Consider the following 17,510-nt stretch of genomic DNA (forward strand, 5'->3'; position numbering starts at 1 on the left):
GATTGAATATTATTTATTGGCTCCCAAAAATTTGTATTAAATTTAAATCTCCTTTTTAAATACTGATGGATGCTGTTTCATGTTATATAAGTACTTCCAAAGAATTTCACTTTATTTGGATTTTAATTTAGTATTCATTTCAGTCTACTTCGCCTTTCATGTTAAGGGATAATAGCTTTGTTGAAATCAAGTCAACATCAAAGGTTGAAAATGTATTTACTAACCTTGAATTGGTCTTTACATATTTTTCCATTTAGTTATTTTTTAGATTTAGTTGAGAAGCCTGGAGTTTGTTGTTTATTAAAGTTATAGAAATCTTAAACACAGTCTACCTGCTGTCTGAATAGAAATGTTCTTCTCCTATCCCTCATTCACTACACTTACCAACTTTGAATTCTGATTTCTACACTGTATTTCAACTCCTAAGGTTTTGAGGTGTAATGTAGATCATATTACTATGTATAGTTCATCTCTAAGAATAACCTAGAGTAGGGGCACCTGGGTGGCTCAGTCAGCTAAGCCTCTGACTTCGGCTCAGGTCATGATCTCAGGGTTTGTGAATCTGAGCCCCATATAGGGCTCTGTGCTGACAGCTTGGAGCCTGCTCCAGATTCTGTGTCTCCCACTATCTCTGTCCCTCTCCCTCTTGCACTCTGTCTTTGTCTCTCAAAAATAAATAAACATTAAAAAAGAAGGAATAACCTAGTGAATTAACATGTTGCGTCACCCAGAAACTACAAAAATATTTTTTAAATCATGTTTCTCTCAATGTTTTCCCACCTGACTCACGCTGAACCCTCAATCCTTTCTTCTATCACTGATATGTGTGTTTACATATACTGCAACTCTATGTCTGATTCCAATCTCAATTCCATTCTATTCCCAATCCCCCTGAATTCTAGCAAAAATATTCTGTAACAAAGAACCTAATGTAGTCAGGTAGTGGAGGCAATTTTAATGAAATATTTATGTTTTTACCACACAAGGGATTTTAAATAGTTGGATATAACCTAAATTTTATTTGAATAGATCAAGACAGGTAAAACTTTTGTTTTATAACCCTATTCTCAATGGTCTTTTACATCAAATCTAAAGGAAAGCTCTCAGCTTTGTAGAGCAAGGTATTAGTTTTCCCTTTCATCTATTTAATCCTATTTCTCAATATTATCCATTATAATCTCTTTGCCCTTTTTGGAACTTCCTTTCACTACATTCAGTATGGATGATAGCCTCTGTGCTTTGTCACACTTGGCCCCCAGTTTGGAAGGAATTTGTTTTATTCTTTTAATTACACAAATTTTACCTGTTATGCTAATTCAGGTTTGCTTTTACATGGCCTGCAAATTCAAAACACATTGTTCCAGTCCACACTAATCTTCAAATATTTTGAAACAGAAACTATTGCTACACCACTAAAAAAATAGTTTCTAGCATTTTGACATCATTAGTTAAATATCTCTTTAAAACTATACAGAACTTCTAAATTCTAGAAGCATGCTTTATGCCTTTTTTTTTCCTTCTTTTTCTCAATAACTTAGTACTGTGATAACTCACAGTAAAATGGGCACAACAATAATCCCGTTAGGTAAGATCATAATATAGTAATAAAACACTAAGCAAAAATCCTAGCTGATAGGCGTTCACCAAATACTAGCTAATTAGCTCATATTCTTAGTTTGATATTGCTAAAACTACTCAAAAAATTGCTTATTCTTTGAGTACTTTGAAGGTTTAATTTCATACAGAAATCTAATCAGGAATGAAGTTTTACAGGGATGAATATAATATGTTCCTGCTATGCAGAAAAAGTAAAGTAATTTTGACATAGCTAGATTTACGCAATGCGAAGGGTAAAAAAAGACTTCATTGACATCTGTTTATTTAATAAGTAAACATTTATTTATATATTTATTTAATTATTAATTATTATTTATTTGTTACTATTTATATAATGGTGCTTGGGTCACTTGATCCTTCAAGGTTTACAATTATATCATTTTAACTGGGAATACGTGTTAACAATGTTCTAAGGTCAAATATAGAAAAGCATTGTAAGTCCTAAAAATGGCCTCTAAAAATGCTAACCAAATTGTGTCCCTTATGATTATATGTTATTCTTTTTTTAACCCAGAACAGTCCAACATTATTTTTAAGTCATGGTGGCACTGATGGTGGTGATGGTAGTAATGTGTGTGTGTGTGTGTGTGTTTGTGCGCACGCACTCGCGTGCGTGCATGCTCACAGGTTGTGTCTGCATGCATTGTATACACTCAAGATGTCTTTGCCTCTTCATATGACATGAAAAAAGCAAATGATCCCATTATTCATGGATATCTTCCCACACTGGTTTGTTACCATTTGAATCACCATCACTGTATTTTGCTAAGGAGCTAGAAGCTCATAAATTTTATCAAGAAAAAAAATCTTTACTTTTTTAAAGCAAAGTGTCTTACCTTTCTGAACAATACCAATTGGTCTATTCTTGGTCTAAAATGAATCATACTGTCAAGTCTGACAAGATGAAGAGAATCTTGTTAGTTCTAGGTAGCCCTGGTCTGTTTCCGTGATTTGGATCTGATTTAAATATTTAACTTCCTTTTCGAAAAAATCATTATTAAATTACCAGAAGCCTTTTAAATTGTGAAAAGGCTAACAAAATAATGATATTTATTCAAGGAAAGAACTGGATGAATGAATGTGATATAATAATCCCGTCAAAATAGTATTGTGGCCCAGTACCAGTACCTTTAAAGCATCTGGTGCTATTTGATGTGTAAGAAACAGTTCACCAGATGAGCTAGGCCTGTTTTATTTATGAGATTGTTATGTTTTCATGGAACTCTTTTTATGGAAAATGGCATCATTGATTTAATAATAAGGACACTGGTGGAGAAAATATAACAATATGCTATTTCCTCCTTAACAAAACAACAAACATTAGGATTTCCAAAGCAAAATTACTAGTTGATGCTTCCCATCTGGTGGAAGGTCAAGGAAAATGGCAACGATGTAATGTTACCAAATAGCTAAATTTGTATGATGTGTCCAGCTTTAGATGAGATAAGGTTTCTTTAAGTATCTTGCTACAGGTGGTGAAAAAATCCTGGATTTTGCAAGTATTTCAAACTTCCCTTTAAAGCCCTCGCAAGGAAATTCTAAGGAGCTTCTAGGACAAAATTCTCTTTATCACCAAAGTCTTTATTTAATAAAAGCAAATAAAATCTGAGTCCATTATATTTGGCCATCATTTTCCCCTTTATTATTTAATAAGTCCTTTATTTGAAATAGTCAATAGCAGTATCTTTTAAATTTACTGTATCTACTTTGTCCTTTCAAATGTGACAAGCAATTTTAATTATTTCATTAAAATAGTTGAACAATACCTTAAAAATAAGGATTTTATAACCACACTGACTGAGGTCAAATCCTTGCCGTGTGACCTTGGACTAGTGAGTCAATGTTTCTGTGTTTCAGTTTCTTCATACTGTCTCTGAGAGTGGCTGTGATGACACATGAATTATTTCATATATAGAACTTAGTCCAGTGATTAATATATACTTGAAAGATAAAAATCTGGTCACTTTTGGCATTATTAATAAAATTACTCGATTACAATGCAAATTGATGAGCTAAATATTTTTGTTGTTTATTTTCTGAAGATTTAACTCTTCCCTTCCTGTGAAAAAGAAACAGATCAGATAGAGTCTAGAATTCCCTTGTACCTTAAAAGCTTTCTTCTTGGTTATTTATTTTGAGGGTTTGAAGTAGCAGGCTTCAGATTATAAACTGTAGAATCCAAGTAATAAGACATAAATCAAGATATTCTGATCCCAGGAGTTCAAATAATAATGTGAATATTATTTTGAACTTGGGTTCTTAGATATACAATCACTCTAGTGGGACAAATATGTTTTAAACAAGTTGTGAGAGACTAAATGTGATTTAAAAAATAAAGGATACTTTATAGCATACTAAGCTAAATGTAACTTTAGTATACTAGACTAAATGTTACTAGAATACTCAATGTTATATAATGAGCCTGCAAAACATATATATGTGCTAACTGACAACTTCAAAATTATAGTTTGATATGTATCCTTTTTGCATATCATTGATGGGATTTTGTAAATTCTGTTGAAAATGTAGAAAGTTTTTGATGCTGATCTGTTTCTGACCATATTCCAAAAGAATGCTATATACCCTCATTCATATAATTATACTAACAGAAAGCTTATTTCTTGGGGAGATTTTATAGATTTAATTTTTATATTAAGTAAGATATTTCCTTACTAATTGTTTTTTTTTTTAATTCCACCAAATCATTCATATTTTGCTTTCTGGATAAGCAGATTCACTTAAGCACTATTTTTTCATGTTTCTCTTATTTCCCTAGAATTAATTTCTAGGCAAAACAATTAGTTCTTCCAAAGCTCCTTCATATGAAATGTTTCTAAGTTCTTTATTGCCCTGGTTATTCTCTGGATGCAATTCTATGTGTGATACAAAATTTTGAAGACAGTCCATCACATACTATCTGTCTAGTGCAGGGCATAGAGTTTTCCCTCATCTAAGCTGCTTTACTACTGTGAATTGTGGTCTCAGTATGACCTATTGGTCAATGGAGTCTCTGGGACTTTTGTTTATGAACTGATAATTCCAAAGCTTCTCCATTCTACTGTTGAAATTGCTTTTTGAAACAATTTCACTTGTGTATAGCTATTTCTATTAGCTTACATCTCTTCAGTTTTGTCACATTTTTTTCTTTCTGAAAATATTATTTTGATTCTTAATACTGCTATTTTAAACTGAACTTACATTGAGCATTTGTTAATTCATAGACAAGTGCTAGGCAATGATCTCATTTAATACAGTACTCATATACAAAATATACTATTACTATTTTCATTTCACATATAATTAACTGGTGTCAGATTTTTGTCACCTGAAAATTTGGTAAGCTTATTTTAACTATCCTGTAGACTACTAATACAAATATTGAACAAATAAAGAATAATCACAGAGTTGCTTAATATTCTACTAAAGATGTTCCTCTTAATTTAAATTCAAGTAGACTCAGGTTCAACTGCTTTCTTGATATCTCTACTTAGATATGTTATTATACTCCAAGTTTACATGTCAAATAATTTACTCATCAGCTTCACTTTCTCTCAATTTACCCCCAAGTTTTCAAGCCATAGAACTCGAAATCAAATCCTGCCCTTCTACTGCCTTCATGAATTCTTCTTCTGTCCACATTTTGCTATTACCACTGCTACTGTTCTAACCCAAGTACATTATTCCTATGTTTTTCCTTCCTGCTTATCAAATCCATACTTAAGACTACAGCCAGATTGATCTTTTAAAGAGAAAAAAAACATGAATATTACTTCCCTTCTTAATACCTCTCAATATTTTCTCAGTGCTATTAAAATTGAATTCATTCTGGGGCACCCGAATAACTCAGTTAAGCATCCAACTATTGGTTTGGGCTTAGTCATGATCTCCTGGTTCGTGAATTCTAGCCCTGCATGGGGCTCTCTGCTGTCCGCACAGCGCCTACTTTGGATCCTCTGTCTCCCTATGCCTCTCCCTCACTCTCACTAGCTCTATCCCTCTCAAAAATAAACAATAAAAAATAAATTTATTCTTTAAGATGGCCTCTAAAACCCTTCATAATCTACCTCTTTTCTTGCTTCTTGTGCTCTAGACACAATAGATTTTTTAAGTTCTGCAAAAAATGTTCTTGTTTGTCTTCCATCTTTCAAACAAGACATTTTCCTTCTCCTCCTCTCTCTGTCTATTCCTCTTCTGCCTCTTTTTGTTCTTTCTTCCTGTGTTCCAGGTTTTCACTGAAGAATAAAACAGACACTGCACTTGTGGAGTTTACACTATTTTGAGAAGATAAAAAATAAACAAGTATACACGTAAAAATATGTTTTTCAAAACTTACCTCTTCTAATACCTTTCATGACTAAGGCATACTGACCTCCTGTGTGACAGTTTAAACCTCACTTCCTCATGGAAGCTTAGCCTGACCCTGCTGATTATTCCTCGCCTGTCTTTTGTAGGAACAACACCTCTTATACTTCATTTTAACACACTGTCTGTGTTATAACTTATTTAAGGTATGCCATCTCTAATAGTCTGAAATCTCCATGAAGTCATGGTTCATAATTAATTGTCCACTACTATATCCTTGGATCATTGCATGGTTTCTGGGAAAGAAAATGTAATTGATAGCTACTTACTAAATGACTGGTGAATCAAGTACAAATTGAACATGAAACCACATACTTTGTACATTAACCATATGATCATTTTATTTACACAGAATAACTGCAAAAATCTAAAGAAATTTTTATTTTATTTTATTTCATTTCATTTCATTATTTCAGAAGAATGTCTGGATGGGGAAGAGGTGGGAAAAGGGGTGTATCATCCTACTAGATAAAAACACCTATTAGAGGGGCACCTGGGTGGCTCAGTCAGTTAAGTGTCTGACTTTGGCTCAGGTCAGGATTTTACAATGGGGTCAAGTCCTACATCGGGCTCTGTGCTGACAACTCGGAGCCTGGAGCCTGCTTCAATTCTGTGTCTCCCTCTCTCTATGCTCCTACACCACTCATGCTCTCTCTCTCTCTCTCTTTCTCTCAAAAATATATAAGAATTACAAAAAAATTTTTTTAAAAAAGGATCCTCTTAAGACTCTGTACCTGTGAGGGAAACCCTCTATTTCCCTGACTTTATGTTACCATCTAGGGGAAATTCACCCAGCGCAACCCCAACTTCTCTCTGCTATGCACTCTTACTCAACGGTGGAAAGACTTGTTTGTTAGGTGAATTAGGGAGAAGGGTTGTGTGAACTGACTTAGACCTGTCTGTTATTCACTTGTTGTCTCTGCCTACCTGCAGAAAAAATGAAGTCTATTTTCTTCTTTGCTCTGAGATAAGCTGAAGTGGTTGACTAAAACCTTCAATCCTAGTGAGCCCATGAAAAGGGGCAGGAAGAGAGGATGGCAGTAAGGCTGTCTATTTCAGTAGTACTTTAACTTTATTTTCTTTATAGACTTTTCATATCAAATTATGGTTTAGCATTGGTATCAGATACCCAGATGCCTGGCTTTCAATCCCTCTATTGCTTACTGATTGTGTGAACTTGGGAAAGCTTTATCACCTGCACAATGAGACAAAAATAATGCCTAACTGCTATTATATTGCTGATTAACTTAGATAATATGGGGAGAGTTTCTGACATGTAACAGGCATCCATTGTTAGTTAAGATAGCATCATTCCTTTTATCCTAACCCATGTTCATGCTCAGAAACCCACATAAATTAGTATCACCTGAAGATATAGTATAACAATATAACAATTAGACCTTGTGTATCTATTTTGTCCATCATTGAACTAAATTGAAGTCCATCATTATAACTATAAATAGTTTTTGGTATTAGGAAATCATCACCCATAGAAAAGTATTCACAACTTATCCAACATATAATTTAATCAATCATGTAGTCATTATACATCAATCAATACTAACAATACACAGAGGTTTTGGACCATAGAGAGACTTAACATCTTATCCTCAAGCTGTTTATGGGTAGATAAAACAGGAATGAAATATAATATGACATAAAACAATGGTGTCAGTAGAGGAGCACAGCTAAAGTACTCTTGGTCTTGAGATAAATAGGTAACTCACACTAGCTGGAATGATCAAATACTGACATAGGAGATATTATGGTTGTTTTAGACATTGAAGAGTTGACATGACTTACATGTCCAAAACATAGAAAGTTGTGTAAAAATTTATCTTGTTACATGATTTTAATTTTATATTTAATAGTATTTTCATGCTATTATCTAAGTAGGGATTTCAAACAAATTAATTTAAAACTCGGCAATGATATGTTTTCCTGTAATAACCATTGTCTTCAGGAAACATCTAGAGACATTTTAGATTAAAATAACAATACCTACAATGAAAACAAAAGCATTACTATGTGAGGAGCCAAGAATAAATTGTATGTGATATCAAAGTATTTTTTGATGAATAAAGGTATATTTCTTCCACTTCACATCTAAAACATGTGTTAGCATTGGCTAACATTTATCGTCCTTATCTACAGCTATTATTTTTAATTATGTGTTATTTGAATTATCTAAATCCTGTTTTCTAATTTTTGTTTTCTTGGCATTTCTGGGAAACATTGTTTTTGTCAATGAAAACAAGCAATAGTAGTTTACAATCACAAAGAAAGGACAGAATTTCTGAAACAATTGCCAGAAAAAAAAGACCATTTGACACACTTGTATTTTCTTTATGCACCTATCAACGAGAGTACAATAAATGAAGTCACAAAACTTTATTAGCTACTTAGGGAAATTACTTGTTTACAGAAAGCCTGAAATTCAATCTTAAATGTATTAGTGCTTCAAAGTCTTTTGAAGCAATTTTCATGATGCGGGAAGATAGTCAAGTAATTTGAAACTCCAACTTTGTTTGAGGATTTAAAACGTGCCAAATGTCATATGAAACCAAAGACATTGTTGAATTATGGCCAATCTGTTGCCTTATCTTGGGATTTCAAATGACATTTCTCTTTTAAGTAGGAATAATAGGAGGGAGTTCCATTTGACCTGAGCCAAGGCATTGTTTTAAACAAGTCCATGCTGTTGTCGTGCATGTAAAACCTTCCTAAGATGGGAAACTTAAATGGACATATTGTATGGAACATATTGAAAGGAGATCTAAAACATAATTGTTTATCGGGGTTTCTAATTGTGAGGTTCTTTGATGTCTTGAGGACAACAGTTTGCTTCCAGTGAGTTTGGAGTGAGAAGGGTGGGAAATATCTCATTGGTATTTCCTTTTTCTCAGAGGAACCATTATGTCAAAGATTAAAAACAGATTTCTCAGTTAGAGTCAATGTTGAAACTGAAATAAAACAGATGCTTCTTATTGATAGGATGAAAATTTGAGTCTTTTAGGAAGAGTAGTTCATTCTACAGGTTCTTATATACTACGTGTATCTATATATGAGCTTTGGTTTAAAGGTGTTACTTTTTATTAAAAAGTGATTTTTTAAAATAATATGAAGGTAATGTCTGTTGCTACACCCAACAGCTATCCTCTCATGGCTCGTCTTTGATGGAAGATTTCTTTCCAAAACTTTAGAATCTGAGAATGCTGCGTGCTTCCAGACACCCATGCTACTAGGGTATACTGGAGTACTACTAGTATACTACTTTATTATACTGGCAATTTTTTAAAATTTTTTAAATGTTTTATTTATTTCTAGGAGAGAGAGAGAGAGAGACAGCATGAGCAGGGGAGGGTCAGAGAGAGAGGGAGTCACAGACTGAAACAGGCTCCAGGCTCTGAGCTGGCAGTCAGCACAGAGCCCGACGTGGGTCTCGAACCCATGAACCGCGAGATCATGACCTAAGCGAAAGTCGGATGCTTAACCAACTAAGCCATCCAGGTGCCCCTATACTGGCATATTTTATAGACTACTACTATATACTACTATATAATCCAATCCTAGCCAATAGGATCTAAGAAGTCTAAGAAATTTTCATCCTTATTAAAAGTGAATGAGGTTATTCTGACTCTTCATTGCTTGATGTCTGTACTAGAAGCCTGGAACTTACTGAGCCCAATCTCTGAAAATGAGGAGAGAGACAGCAGGCAAGCTGTGGATGGCATAAGACAGAGATGATAACTACTTCATTAAGCTGCAATATCAGTGTTGGAATTGCCCTACCATTATTCTTCTTCTATTGTGAGGTAATAACTCTCAAATTTGTATTTAATTTCAGAAAGGAATCCCAATACTTGCAGCCACACATATCCTAACCAAAACATGGAATGATTCTATTTTCACTATAAGAACAATTCACTTGGTAACCTGAAGGCTAAGTGTGATAAATTTACCCTTAGGTGACTTTAATGAATCAAATCTGGGTATAATCTCCCCGTAAACATGGGCAAAGTATATACATTGCTTCTAACCAGTAGAATATGGGAAGGTGATAGGATATCACTCCCTAGATTAGGTTATGTCATATAAGACTCTTTTAACAGAGTAGAGTGATATTTTCTTACTGGCCTTGAAGAAGTAAGTAAGCTGCATGTTGTAACAGGGTCATACAGCAAAGACCTGAAGGTAGGAGCTTAGTTCACTCTTGGCTGACAATCAGACAAAAACAAAAACAAAAACAAAACTTAAAAAAAAAAAAAACAAGGGCTCTCAGTTATTCAGTGATAAGAAATTGAATCTGGGGCACCTGGGTATCTCAGTTGGTTAAGGGTCTGACTTGATTTTGGCTCTGGTCATGATCAGGTTGTAAGATTGAGACCCACATTGGGTGTACCCTGAGTATAGAGTGTGCTTAAAATTCTCTCTCTCTCTTCCTCTGCCCCTCTCCCCCACTTGCACCCTCTCTATATCAAATAAAACATTTTTTTTTTTTTAAATTGAATTCAACCAACAACTATGTGAGCTTAAAAGAGGACACTGTGCTCAAGGGAAAACACAGTCCAGGTGATGCCTTGATTATAGTCTTGTAATCTTTGGGCCTAGATTCCAGTCAAGACATACTTAGATTCCTGATGTATGGATATTGTAAGATAATAAATATATATTATGTTATGCCTCTAAGCCTTTGGTAATTTGTTATGCAGCAATTGATAAGTAATACATCAAGTTACTAATACTTAGTGATTACAAATACTAATACAAGTCACTAATGCAGGAAATTTTAACTTCACAATCACATCTAATTTACCAAACCTAAAATTGAAGCTTCTGTGTCTTGCAACCTAAACAACATTTGTTAGCCTCAAAATTTGTAATTTCTATAAACTTTTTCACCCTTTTATAGCCAGTTATGGCATCTTCAGATAAAATCTACACGCTTCCGGGGCGCCTGGGTGACTTAGTTTGTTGGGCGTCCGACTTCCGCTTAGGTCATGATCTAGCGGTTAGTGGGTTCAAGCCCCGCGTAGGGCTCTGTGCTGACTGCCAGCCCAGAGCCTGGAGGCTGTTTCAGAGTCTGTGACTCCGTCTCTCTCCGACCCTCCCCTGCTCGTACTGTCTCTCTCTCTCTCCTAGAAATAAATAAAACATTTTAAAAAAAAAGAAGAAGAAAAGAAATTTTACATGCTTCCTAAAGCAATCGTGTATTATGTTTCTGCCTTGAAAGGTGTCATCTAGTTTTATCCTGTAAAATTGGCAAAGAGGTTTGTATGATTTAAATATTCATACCCAGCAATAGTGTGGAGAGATAAGCGCTCTCATCCAATGCCAGTGAGCATGATACATCGTACATACTTTTTAAAGGGCAATTTAGTAATATATTTTAAAGCCTCAAAAATATTCTAATTCATTAACTCAATGTATTGTGTAATTCAAATTAAGTGCCTAATCCAGTATTTAACACATCTCATCAGAGAGCACATGTCCAAAACAAAATTCAAGTTTGTCCCTCTCAAATTTACCGCCTCCCTTCAATGTTCACCATTTCAGTAAATGTTCCTTCTATTCACCAAATTGTTTCAGTTGGTGCACTTCCCTTTCTTTACTCTTTATATCATTCAAAATCAAGTGTTGCTCATTCTAAACCTGCCATTTCTACTCTCCAGTTAGAGCAATATTTTAATACTATTATGTTATTAATAGATATTAATAACTTTGTTCCTATTTAAAGAAAACCCTTCAATCACTCCTCATAACATGGATTTAAAGGACAAGGCCACTCAGCCCCGTTTCATGGACATATTGTTGTTTCTTCCTTTGACAGTGCTGAGAAAATAATAAGACAGAATCTTAGATCTAGGAAGACTGTAGATATCAACTAGTCTAATCCTCTTATTTCATAAATGAGAAAACAGTCTTGAATATTACAGAATTATGCTTCCTTGAGTTATGGAGTACCAAGGATTGACTTAGAATCTATGCTTATAGGATACTGTTCAAGTTCCAGTTCATCTTAAGCCTTAAACTAAGTAAATTGATTTTACTGAATTATTTCATTTCAATTTTACTATAAAACATATCAGTTTAATGAATGGACAAATCAAAGTATAGAACACTGGCAACTTTCTATATTGTTCTCTCCTCATGAACTAAATATTGTACACTTTATTCAATACAAGTGCAAGTCTGAATTCTGACTCCATCACCTAATGATTATGATATGGAGTACATCACTTCCCAAAGCCTCACTTTTCTTACTTTCTACACATATGTAATAATTATACCTACTTTAATGTTATTGTACATGTTAAGTAGAATTTAACATTTTATAATGCTTTGTATGGATACATCACCAAAAATGCTTCAGATAGGTCAGATATCCTGTTGTTGCTTTTATTTTTGCTGTTCCTATAATGGCAAAGAGACCAGCATGAGATATTTTCACCAATAAGCTAATTTGAAAATTAATGCTATAGCAACACTATGTTGTAATTCAACTTAGTAGACTATTATTTTTGATACAAAATAGATCTATTTATAAGTTCATTGTAATTGTAATAAACTAATAGAACTAATTTTTATTTATCTTTTTAATTCTTTACATTTATTTAAAGTCTATTTAATTATTTTAGAGAGAGAGAGGGTGAAAGAGAGAGACAGCATGAGTGGGGGAAGTGCAGAGAGAGAGGGAGACAGAGAGGATCCCAAGCAGGCTCCATGCTATCAGGGTGGAGTCCAACCTGGGGCTCGAAGCCACAGCTGAACTGTGAGATCATGACCTGAACTGAAATTAAGACTCCAAGGCTTAACCAACTGAGGCACCCATGTGCCCTAGAACTACTTTTTAAAAGTTTTAACTTATTCATTTTGAGAGGGTAGAGGTGGGAGAGAGAGGGAAAGAGAGAATCCCAAGTATGGTCCAAGCTGACAGCAGAGACTGACATGGGGCTCCCACCCACAAACTGTGAGATCATGACCTGATCTGAAATCAAGAGTCTGACATTCAACTGACTGAGCCACCAGGGTGCCCCCAACTCAGACAACTAATTTTACTGCAATAGTTGGAAGTGCAATATTTTTGACAGATGGAATAGGAAATTCAAGTTTGTGGAAAAAGGAGCTAATTTGTCCCTTAAAACAGGCTTACCTATCATCTCTGGTCTAGTTTTTGTGAAAATAGTTACCATTATGAGAAAGAAAAGAAGATTGGTGTAAGGTTTTCATTTTTTTCAGATTAATTTTTTGGACTTTGAAATTCTTTCTAGTTCAAGAATCCAATTCTGCTGCTGATTGTATTAATTGTTTACTTAATATATATTTTAAAATGTTTATTTATTTATTTTTTAGGGACAGCATTGGCAGGAGAGGGGCAGAGAGAGAAAGAGCGACAGAATATCTAAAGCAGACTCCGAGCTGTCAATACAGAGCCCTATATCAGGCTCAAACTCACCAACTGTGAGATCATGACTTGAGCCGAAGTTGGACGCTTATCTGACTAAGCCATCCAGGTGCCACTAATAGAATACATTTTTAAAGATAACTAAACCTACCATATAGCATATTTATGAACCTTGGCCAACTAAATTTGGTACCATTATTTTCTAATTTCGGCATCTGCTGCTATGAGCAGCATGGAACTACTTAATTCCATAGTCATTTTTAGGTAATAACAGTGGTACTTTGACATGGGAATGCACTGATTAATAAAGTGAGTGCAGCAACTGCTGTGACATACATAAAGTCATCTAAGAATAATTTAATTCTTATTCAATGATCGGTTGCTTTTCCCAAGACCATAATAGTTGGCAGAATTTTAATTGCAACTATATTATGTTGAATTATATTCACACACTTAATTCTTGTTACATATCCAGAATATATGGAGTCCCACCTCTGTCAAAAGCTGTGGTAATCATAATTTTTCTCATTTTTCACATTTTCCCTTATAAGAATCGAATATAGAGAATTGGTTTGAAATTTGCTTAATATTTGATAAAGAATTAATTGATGAAGACAGTTAAGCTATTTTTTTCTCTTTTTTGTTCTATTTTTTTTCCTACATTGGATCAAAACTTATTAGGTGTTGCACTTACTGAATCATAGAAATATTACACCTAGTTTTTATCTTTTGTTTTTACTATTAATTTTTATAATAAGTGGATATGTATTTAATAAATAATAAAATACACTTTCATGATACAATTACTTTATAAAACAGTGTGAAGAAGAAAGCAAAATATAAATCATAAGTGGGACCAATCCAAGTGGAAGCTAAATTTTTTATGTAAAAGATTTTACATTGGCCAATGTCTTCCTTCAATATTATTCTACTGAAGTGATAGTAAGGCAAATAGGCACCATGATTGTAAGGGTTTAGGCATTCCTATGTTTGGAAAGCATTTTAAGAAAAAGTGGGGTGCACCTGGGTGGCTCAGTAGGTTAAGCCTCAGACTTTGGCTCAGGTCATGATCTCACAGTTCACAAGTTCGAGCCCCACACTGGGCTCTGTGCTGACAGCTCAGAGTCTGAAATCTGTTTCTGATTCTTTGTCTCCTTCTCTCTCTGCCTTTCCCCGACTTGTGCTCTGTCTCTCTTTCAAAAATAAATAATAACTTTTAAAAAATGTAAAAAAAAGTTAAGAGCTATCATTAAATTTGACTAGAGTTACACAATGTAATTAATGCCTGTAATCACATGCCCCATCCCTGGCTGACCCCAAGGCATGTTTTCTTTTTATGGTAACATGATTCTTCTTTCAGACAGAAGCATTAACTAGGAGAAGCAGAAAAACTAGACCCTCGTGAGTTTCTAGTGCTGAACTATCTGGAAGAGAGAGAAGTCACCAGCTCAGTTTTTCTATTGTGATGGTGAAAGGGCTTCAGAAACAATTTTAGGAAAATAAGTTATAGGGTTTGGTTTGCATGCATTTCTTCTAAAACTCTATCAGAGAAAATACACATGCTCATGGGTGCACATGCGCCCACATACACATTAGACTCCCCATTTAGAATAATCACCTTTCATGCCTTTTATAGTTATATATATATATTTTTTTTTCCAAACCTTTTTGGAATTCCAAGTGTCAGGTTTACAATGTGGCATGGAAAACTGTTGTAAGAATGAAAATAAAATATTCTTTGTTATTTTCAAAAAAGTACCCACATTATCATAATCAGAATGACTTGTAAATACAATTTTGATTATCTGTCACCTCTATTGTATTTGAAATTTCTTAAGAGCAGAGATTGTTTGGGCGCTTGAGTGGCTCAATTTGTTGAGGATCTGACGTCAGCTCAGGTCATGATCTCACAATTTGTGGGTTTGAGCCCCATATCAGGTTCTGTGCTGACAGCTCAGAGCCTGGAGACTGTTTTGGATTCTGTGCCTCCCTCTCTCTCCTCCTCCCCCACTCACACTGTGTCTCTCTCTGTCTCTCAAAAATGAATAAACGTTAAAAATTTTACAAAAAAGAGCAGGGATTATTACTCTCGTGCCTAAATGACCTCTAGCATAGTGTTTAAAGCATATCAGCTGGGAGGAAAACTATTGACTAAATAATATTAACTAATTCAGTTTTTGACCCAGCATTCACATCTGTGTATTTATTGCCACTGATTTTCAAGTTGCTGTGAATCTATTATTTGGAACCAACACAAACTAAACCAAATGAGAAAACTTATAATTTTGTGAGCAAGAATAATATTCGTTTGTGAAGTCAGGAGTTTCCCCAGGTGAAATTTGAAACTGGCCTTGTAAAGCAAGTGCAAGGAAAGGCTGAGGAGAGGCAGGCCACTCCAGATTGCTAGGTAGCTGGTTTCATAAACAAGGGAAGTTACATGTGAGACTTGTTTTGTGTGGCCACAGGATGAGTAGGTCTCTGCACACAGAAACTTAAATGTTTCTACAGAGCCCTTAACTAAGTTCAGTCTTGTGTCAGTCCAGATCGTCTCAATGACACATAACTGTCCCCAGGGTGTGTCTTGAAGAGAACTTCTAGTTCCAGGAGGGAAGTAAAGCACATAAGGACAGGGAAGTAACATCCTCTGATTCCCCGAGTCCCAGTTTGAGGATAAAATGGCAGTAATGTCCCCTTACTACCTGCTCTAACAGATAACAACAACAAAAATTTATTTAATGGTTATTGGAAAAAATAGAGTGCTCATTTTAACCTAACCCACAAAGGTGTCAGCAGAGTCGAGATTGGGTCTATCATATAATATTGATCAATGTTTTCAGAATAACTAACTCAAAAAATAAATACAATAAAATTGACTACTAGATGCATGACATAAAAAATAACCTCTGTGAGATACTGTATTTGAAAATAATCAGGCCAGTTGATAGTGTAATAAAAACTTGTTATGGACTATAAATATCTTTATTGATTCAGAGAGACAGTATTTATGAAGGATGATTTTAATTCATATTTTGGGTGAGTGTTTTACTAGTTCCTCTAGCTTGGGTTATTGCATAGACTGTTCTTAACATTTTACTCTAAATTGACCTGACTACTGTCCCCATCCCCACAATCCACAAAATTATAAAAATGTAACTTACCCAAGAGTGTAATCTAAAGAGGGAATTTATTTAGAATATGTCTCTGATCTCAGAGAGCATCTCGGTAATGGAATTTGTGTTAATGTTCAATAGTAACGAAAAGAAAATAGACCACACTCTTGCTTTCCCCCATTCCCTTTGTGCTTTTGTGCTTTAAATAAACTTTCTCTTCACATCCTATGTTCCTATGACTCAATTGACTTCATCTTCTTTTTAGAATAGTTTTTACTAAAACAACATGAGACTAATTGATAAATGATAAAAATTCAGATGCAGCGAAAGGAACAGTAGATACTACCATGAGGGCAAGCAAGAGTAGAAATCAGATCCTCATTTCTATGGAAATGAAGTGTTGGAGGAAGTTTTCTTCCCTGCTGTTTAGGATGAATGTTGGATCCATGGCAGTAATGCAGCAAAGGTCTGTTAAGAGACTCCGGGATTTTGGCTGGTGCCTTCTTTATGCTCAGCCGCACAGCTGGTGCAGGTGCATTTTCAGCCGTAATAACTAATAACATTCCCGGTGGAAACATTCAACTGTGGTAAAACAGACAGAAATCTATTATAAATGTGAGTGCAATGTCAATGTTTACAGAAGGAGGTCAAATAACAGAATTCTATTTGGTAAATGTCAGTGCTGTATGAGTAGAAAGCATTCACAATATTTGCATTCTTATTAGAATGATACGTGTAAAACCCATAAATATTTCATGGATTTTTTTAAACTTCCATTCTTCTGTCCTCTCCAGAAATTACTTTTTTATTCCATTTTTCTGAGTCTTAAAGTTCATGCTGTTACCTATTGTGATTGCCAACATTCAAGGTCACATGGGGAGCCACTGGACTGGTATAATGTCCAGATCACCTGTAACTTATTGTGATGTACTAGACTCTTATGTTCAGATGTAATCCCTAGAACCAAAGGCTTCTTCTAATGCGAATCCACTTGAAGGCATACACAGATCTTTACT

This window comes from Hyaena hyaena, unplaced genomic scaffold (assembly GCF_003009895.1).
Source record: "Hyaena hyaena isolate Hyena2069 unplaced genomic scaffold, ASM300989v1 scaffold_1090, whole genome shotgun sequence".
In the NCBI taxonomy this organism is placed as follows: domain Eukaryota; kingdom Metazoa; phylum Chordata; class Mammalia; order Carnivora; family Hyaenidae; genus Hyaena; species Hyaena hyaena.